The following is a 7,204-nucleotide window of genomic DNA, read 5'->3' on the forward strand; positions in this document are numbered from 1 at the left end:
ATCCTTCATTTCTAGAAGTTGTGATTGTTATGCTATCTATTTCTCTGGAGATTTTTCTGTCTATATCCTGCAACATTTTTAAAATTTCTTTAAGTTGGTATTCACCCTTCTCTGATGCTTCCTTGAGTAGCTTAATAATTGGCGTTCTGCTGTCAGAGAAATGCAAATCAAAACCACAATGAGATACCATATCACATCAGTTAGAATGGCGATCATTAAAAAGTCAGGAAACAACAGGTGCTGGAGAAGATGTGGAGAAATAGGAACACTTTTACACTGTTGGTGGGATTGTAAACTAGTTCAACCATGTGAAAGACAGTGTGGCGATTCCTCAAGGATTTAGAGCTAGAAATACCATTTGACCCAGCCATCCTATTACTGGGTATATACTCAAAGGATTATAAATCATGCTGCTGTAAAGACACATGCACACATATGTTTATTGTGGCACTATTCACAATAGCAAAGACTTGGAACCAACCCAAATGTCCATCAGTGATAGACTGGATTAAGAAAATGTGGCACATATACACCATGGAATACTATGCAGCCATAAAAAAGGATAAGTTCATGTCCTTTGTAGGGACATGGATGAAGTTGGAAACCATCATTCTCTGCAAACTATCGCAAGGACAGAAAGCCAAACACTGCATGTTCTCACTCATAGGTGGGAATTGAACAATGAGAACACTTGGACACAGGAGGGGGAACATCACACTCCGGGGCCTGTCGTGGGGTTGGGGGAGGGGGGAGGGATAGCATTAGGAGATATACCTAATGTAAATGACAAGATAGTGGGTGCAGCACACCAACATGGCACATGTATACATATGTAACAAACCTGCACATTGTGCACATGTACCCTAGAACTTAAAGTATAATTAAAAAAAAAAAAAATATATATATATATATATGTGTGTAAAATGCCTGGCACATAGTCAACCCACGTGTTAGTGATTGCTACAATTTAATTAATTTGATAGCATGTTCAGAGCTAGATTTAGGGTGTGGCTATCATGGATGCTAAAATATAACAGGTACATAAAAATAACCCTAGAAATATCATGAGATAAATAAAACTATTTATCAGAAAAAAAATTGGCCTTCTGAATTCTTTTTCTGGAAATTCAGAGATTTCTTCTTGGCTTGCATCCATTGCTGGTGAGCTAGTGTGATCTTTTGGGGGTGTCAAAGAACCTTGTTTTGTCATATTACCAGAATTGTTTATCTGTTTTTTTCTCATTTGGGTAGACTATGACAGAGGGAAGATCTGGGACTCAAGGGCTGCACTCCAGATTCTTTTGTCCCACGGTGTGCTTCCTTGATGTGGTGCCCTCCCCCTTCCCCTAGGGGTGGGGCTTCCTGAAAGCCAAACTGCAGTGATTGTTATTTCTCTTCTGGGTCTAGCCACCCAGCGGGTCTACTGGGCTCTGAGCTCGTACTGCAGAGTGTCTGCAAAGAGTCCTATGATGTGATCCATCTTCAGGTCTCTCAGCCATGGATACCAGCACCTGCTCTGGTGGTGGTAGCAGGGGAGTGAGGTGGACTCTGTGTGGGACCTTAGTTGTAGTTTTGTTTAATGCTCTGGTGTTCTCGAATGCTGGTTGTGCTGGCAGTAAAGTTGTCACGTGGACAGACTCAGGACCTCTAGTTAGCCAGGATGTCATAGGCAGTGGAGTTAGCTATTGTTTTCTCCTTTCTTGAGGCAGGGTTGTTTTTTTATGAGTTGCTGTAATGGTTTGTGTTGGTTGGCCTCCAGCCAGGAGGTGGCACTTTCAAGAAAGCATCTGCTGCGGTATTATAGGAAGGATACAAGCTTGCCCTAGGGTAGCCTAGATAGATACTGGGGTTTCTCAGGTGGTGGGTGGTGCCATAGAGCTCTCAAGAGATTATGACTTCGGCTGCCACAGCAGGTAGAGAAAGACCATAGGTGGGGGAAGGGTTAGGTGTGTCTGAGCTCAGACTTTCCTTGGGTGGGGCTTGCTGTGGCCACTGTGGGGATGGGGCTGTGTTTCTCAGACTGATGGAGTTATATTCCTAGGGGGATTATGGCTGCCTCTGCTGAGTCATACAGGTCACCAGGGAAGTAGGAGGATGCTGCAGTGACAGGCCCCACCCAGCTCCCACAGAGCCAGTAAGGCCAGTCTCACTCCCACCATGCTCCCCCAACAGCACCGAGTTTATATCCAGGCAGCTGGTAAGCAGGGCTGGGAACTTGCCCCAGGCTACAAGCCCCCCTACTAAGAAAGCAAGCAGGGTTTTCAGGTTTTGCCCCTCCTCACCATGGCTTCTGTGATTGCACTTCCCATTCACCCCCAGATTCTGCCCTGGAAAATTCATGCTTGGTTGAAATTATTACAAAGCAGCTGGAAGTTTCCTTCTCCCTGTGGTCCTTCCCCAACACCACTGACAGCCCTCCCCAAGGACTTCTGTGAGATAAAGTCAGAAATGGATTCCCTGGGCTTTCTTGGGGCCTGGGAGTGCCTACAGGGCTCTTCATGCTGCTGCTTCTACTTTTGTATTTCTCCCAGCTTTCTAAATTCGTTTCAGCTCCAGGTAAGGTTAAATTCTCCTGTGATCTGGATTTTCAGGCACTCCAGTGAGGATATGTGTTCAGAGGTAGACTCTCCCGCCTCGCGCTTCGGGCACTCGCAGTTTTTCAGCTGTCTCCTGGAGTTTACAGCAGCAAGCTGCTGCTTCCAAAGGGTCTGTGAATTCTTTTGGTTTTCCTGGTATGTTTCTCCGGTGGTTCTTGGAGCAAAAGTTCACAATGTGAGTCTCCACATGCTATTCTGTCCATCTAAGTGGGAGATGCAAATTAGTCCTGCCTCCTATTTGCCATTATCCCCTGCCTAGAGGTCAATTATCATATTGATCCAGAATGGCTGGGATCCCGGCTAAACCCCACCCTTAAGCCTGGAACCATCACTCTAAATGAAAACAGGTGACCCTGTTTTTCCACCCAAATGTTGCTTTTTTGGCCTGCCACGCCCCTTTCCTGTGGTCACAAAAATATTTCAGCTGGCAGAGGTATACAATCTGCTGAGCGTCAGGAACACAAGCTGCTGAGCATCCGGGATACAAGTGGCTGAGCGTCAAGCAGAGAAGCAGCAACTGAACATCAGAGTCTAAGGATAGACATGGCTAACTTCAGTTGGTGTGGCTTCAGGGAAAGATCACCTTCTTCCTGCACCACCTCCTTTCCAATTCCCCATCCCACTGAGAGCCATGCTTATTGCCCAATAAAATCCTCCGTGTATACTACCCTTCAATCCGTTTGTGTGACCTGATTCTTCCTGGACGCCAGACAACTCGGGTGCCAAGAGGCCAGGGGCTTGGATGCTGCTGCGGGGCCTGCACAGAGCCTGCTCCTGCCAGACAGGAGTGACCGGCTGGTTCCAGCATTTGTTCCCTCTATTTCCTGCGCTCACTTGCTCACACACTCCCTCTTCTGAGGAGTGGCCAGTGGCAGGCTGAGTGAAACGAGTCACCCTAGTTCACACCCATGAAGGGAGTCAGGGTCAAGGGAACAATCCCATCTCGATATTTTTTGATGTATCTTTTTAAAAAGGTTAGTCTGTAAAATAAACTTTTTATCTACTGATACCTGGATTCATTCATTTCGTTTAATTTTCATTACTCACTATACATAATTAAAAAAACAAACTTTCTTTACTGAAGTCAGATAAAATGTCAGAGGAACTCTTATAGGTTCAAAATTCAGAGATCCTGCTGCTCAAGCCTCAACTCTAGGCTGCCCTGAGGGACTCTGAAACAATTACTGATGAAATTCTACACATGCTTTATATAAAAGGGTCTATAAGACAGGTAAGATTTTAATCACTGAGGGACAATACAGGAATAATGGGTTGAAATCATAAAAGCTATACAGTCTTAACCCAATAGCAAAAGGGACAAGGAACTTGAATAGGCAGTTCACAGAAGAGAATACTAAATATCCAGTAAACATGAAAAGGAGCTCAAAATCATTAGTCATCCAGAAAATGAAAAAACCATAATAAAGTACCACTATACATCTGCTAAAATGACTATAATGAAAAAGACATACAATAATGAGTGTTGGTGAAGACAGAAAACACTTGAAATTCTATATTCTGTGTGGGTGTAAACAGGTACAACCACTTTGGAAAATTAGCAGTATTCACTAAATTTAAACTAAGCATACCCTATGCCTAGCAATTTCACTCCTATATATAGCTCACAAAAACATGTACACATGTAGACAAAAATACTAATATAAAAATATTCATATCACATTGCTCATTATAACCCCAAACTGGAAACAACCAAAATGCCTGTTAACACTATAAAATGATAAGTAGTATTTTTATGTGACTGAATGCTATGAAGCCATGATAAATAATGAACTGCTATATGTAATAATATGAATACATATCATAAACATATTAGTCAAAATCATCCATACACAAAAGAATATATGCTGTATGATTCCATTTATATAAAATTTTTAAAAATACAAAAGCTAATCTATGATACATCACTACAACAGCTACCTTTGAAGAAGGGTGTACAGATTAGAAAGGGGCACGAGGGAGGCTTCTTGGGTATTTCTAAAACTCTGTTTCTGGATCTGGGAGGTAGTTATGTGAGCATGTGTACCTTGTAGAAATCCATCAAGTTATACACAGATGGTTTGATAACATTAAGAAACATTCTTAAACTGTAGTTTCACCCACAGCAAATGATAAGTTACATTGACGGAATGAAATACTATTACCCATAACTATTCCTGAAATTTGATTTGTATAGAATTTCCACATTCCAAAACTAAACTGGTAGATAAGATTTGGGCAAAATTTAGAGAGACTGATGCAAGTAGAAAGGTATGAGAAAAGCATAAAGGTCAACAAGTGCAGATCATGTTCAGTGACTAGCGAGAGATGCAGCATCATGGGAAAGGTAGCTGAGAAGGCAATCCGGGACCGGACCAAGGAAGGTCTTGAATATTGGCCAGGGTTTGTTCTTAATCTCGTAGGCTGTAGAGAATCAGTATGAGTTTTGAACAGGATAATAATATTCCCTTCCTTCAGTTCTTCTACTTTTAATAAAGTGAGGCATGGGGAGAGTATCTGAACTTATTCAGAAATGTTTTTGTCCTAGACACGCATGTATGTGCGTGCACACACAAAATAGTGTGTGTGTGTGTGTATAAAATAATTTCATCCCCACAACAATCCAAAGGAGTGAACTATTCCTACTTCACAAATGAGGAAATTGACGTCTAGAAAGGTAAGTAACATCTGAGGACAACAGGAGTAGGCTTCTGCCAACAGAGGGACAGGTTTGCTTCCTTTTTCAGAGTAGCCTTAGGAGACAGAGCACAGAGGGATTCAGCACTTGTCTTCTCCATTGGTCGTAGGAGGTGGTGAGCAGAAAAAGAAAGCAAAAAATCTCAGCATTCTGGGGAAGCCACCCTTGAGGGCAGGTGGCTGGCATGGTTCCTATAGTAATAGATACGAACCCCTGCACAAAACCTCCTCCTCCTCTGCGCCAGAGGACCCAATTTGATGATTTAATCCAAGCTATGGAGTCAGAGTCACTCAATTCTGTGTCAGCTCAGGGCACTGCCTCTAGAAAAATACTTTTTATTTTAGCAAGTGATTATTAATGATTCTTCTTTCTTGTTTCAGAAATGTTCTCCTGCTCAGTGATGTGCTGGGTGAATGAGTATTTTTTGAAATTTTCCATCTCCTTCATAGCCTTCAGATTTGGCTCATGTGAAAGAAAGCTGAGAAGGTGGAAAATTTCCTTTACTCATACTGATCTCTCTATCACCAATGTGTCTATGTATGTGAATCTAAGATAAGCCATTTTCTCATTAAATGTCCAATATTAGTTTTGGTGTCGGATAGTAGTTTTAGTTTCATTCTCAGACCCATCCCTTCCTAGTTCTGTGATTTAAAAATAGTTAACAAACCCCCTAGAGTCTCAGTTTTCTTATCTGCATTGGGATGTGATGCTAGTACTTACTTCATAGTGAGAAAATGGATGTAAAGTGCTTAACACACAGCCCAAAGCCAAATAAATTATTAATCCCGTATGGAGACTTGTTTTCTGGCCTTTCTATTACTTAATGGAGAATTTCTTAGTAATTTTTAACAATGACTATCCAAGGTAATTGCTAAATATAGTGTTTCAATTAATTGAATATTACCAGCAACTGAGTTGATACACACACACATAGAACCAATAGGTAAGATCAACAATACTTAGGGAATAAGATTCACAATTGAATTCTAAGGGCACTATTATTGTAAAGCACTTAAAACCCAGGATATGAATCCAGTTGGCTAATCTTAGTGTCCCTACATTAAGATATAAACAGAGATAGGTTCTGCATGTACCCATTTAAAACATGTAGAAACTGAGATATGCCTTTTTATCTATGATATTATTACACCTGAAAACATGGCCCTTCGTTGTATAACCATGAGAAAGTCACTTGAATTCTCAAGATTCATTTTCCTTGTCTCTAAAATGGAGATAATCATAATATCTCTTTCATGGAATTTATGTGAAGTTTAAATGACACAGTCAATTTTAAAAAGCTTATCATTAGGCTGCCTATAATCCCAGTGCTTTTGGAGCCCAAGGCAGGTGGATCTCTTGAAGTCAGGAGTTCGAGACCAGCCTAGTCAACATGGTGAAAGCTCGTCTCTACTAAAAATTAGCCAGGTGTGGTGGCACACGCTTGTAATCCCAGCTACTCTGGAGGGCTGAGGCAGGGGAATTGCTTGAACCCAGGAGGCAGAGGTTGCAGTGAGCTGACATCGCACCACTGCACTCCAGCCTGGGCGACAGAGTGAGACTCCGTCTGAAGAAAAAAAAAAGGAAAGAAAGCTTATCATATACTACATACTCATTAGTGTAAAGGATTAGCTTTGTACTCCACCTAGATCCTCTTTATAGGCCTCTTTATATCTCCTGATTGCTGTTGCTTGTGTTGGCTACTGATAATTCTTAGCTGCCCCTCCACTAGGAACTAGCCTTCAGCCAAACAGAAGCCTCCTTTCCTGCGAGGAAACGCCCCCACCTCCCAGGACAGCCAATTGTAACAGACACAGTGGTACAAAAGGCTGCCCGCCGCGCTCTGTACCCACTACCTCAAAGTGGGCTTAATATGTAGTGCAGCTTGAGCTTCCCTGTAGAATCATACCAAAAC

The 7,204-nt window shown here is 42.0% G+C and overlaps 1 long non-coding RNA gene across 2 annotated transcripts; it reads left to right on the forward strand.

Moving 5' to 3' along the window:
• Nucleotides 1–710: 710 nt before the first annotated feature.
• On the forward strand, nucleotides 711–3,272 carry LOC134731983 (uncharacterized). 2 transcript variants are annotated; one of them, XR_010114758.1, is made up of 4 exons: nucleotides 711–1,930; nucleotides 2,042–2,197; nucleotides 2,320–2,556; nucleotides 3,022–3,272. It is a non-coding gene; the product is annotated as an uncharacterized lncRNA (long non-coding RNA). The 2 variants fall into 2 exon arrangements; XR_010114757.1 differs by lacking the exon at nucleotides 2,320–2,556.
• Nucleotides 3,273–7,204: the final 3,932 nt, after the last annotated feature.

This window comes from Symphalangus syndactylus, chromosome 19, assembly GCF_028878055.3.
Source record: "Symphalangus syndactylus isolate Jambi chromosome 19, NHGRI_mSymSyn1-v2.1_pri, whole genome shotgun sequence".
NCBI classification, from domain to species: Eukaryota; Metazoa; Chordata; class Mammalia; order Primates; family Hylobatidae; genus Symphalangus; species Symphalangus syndactylus.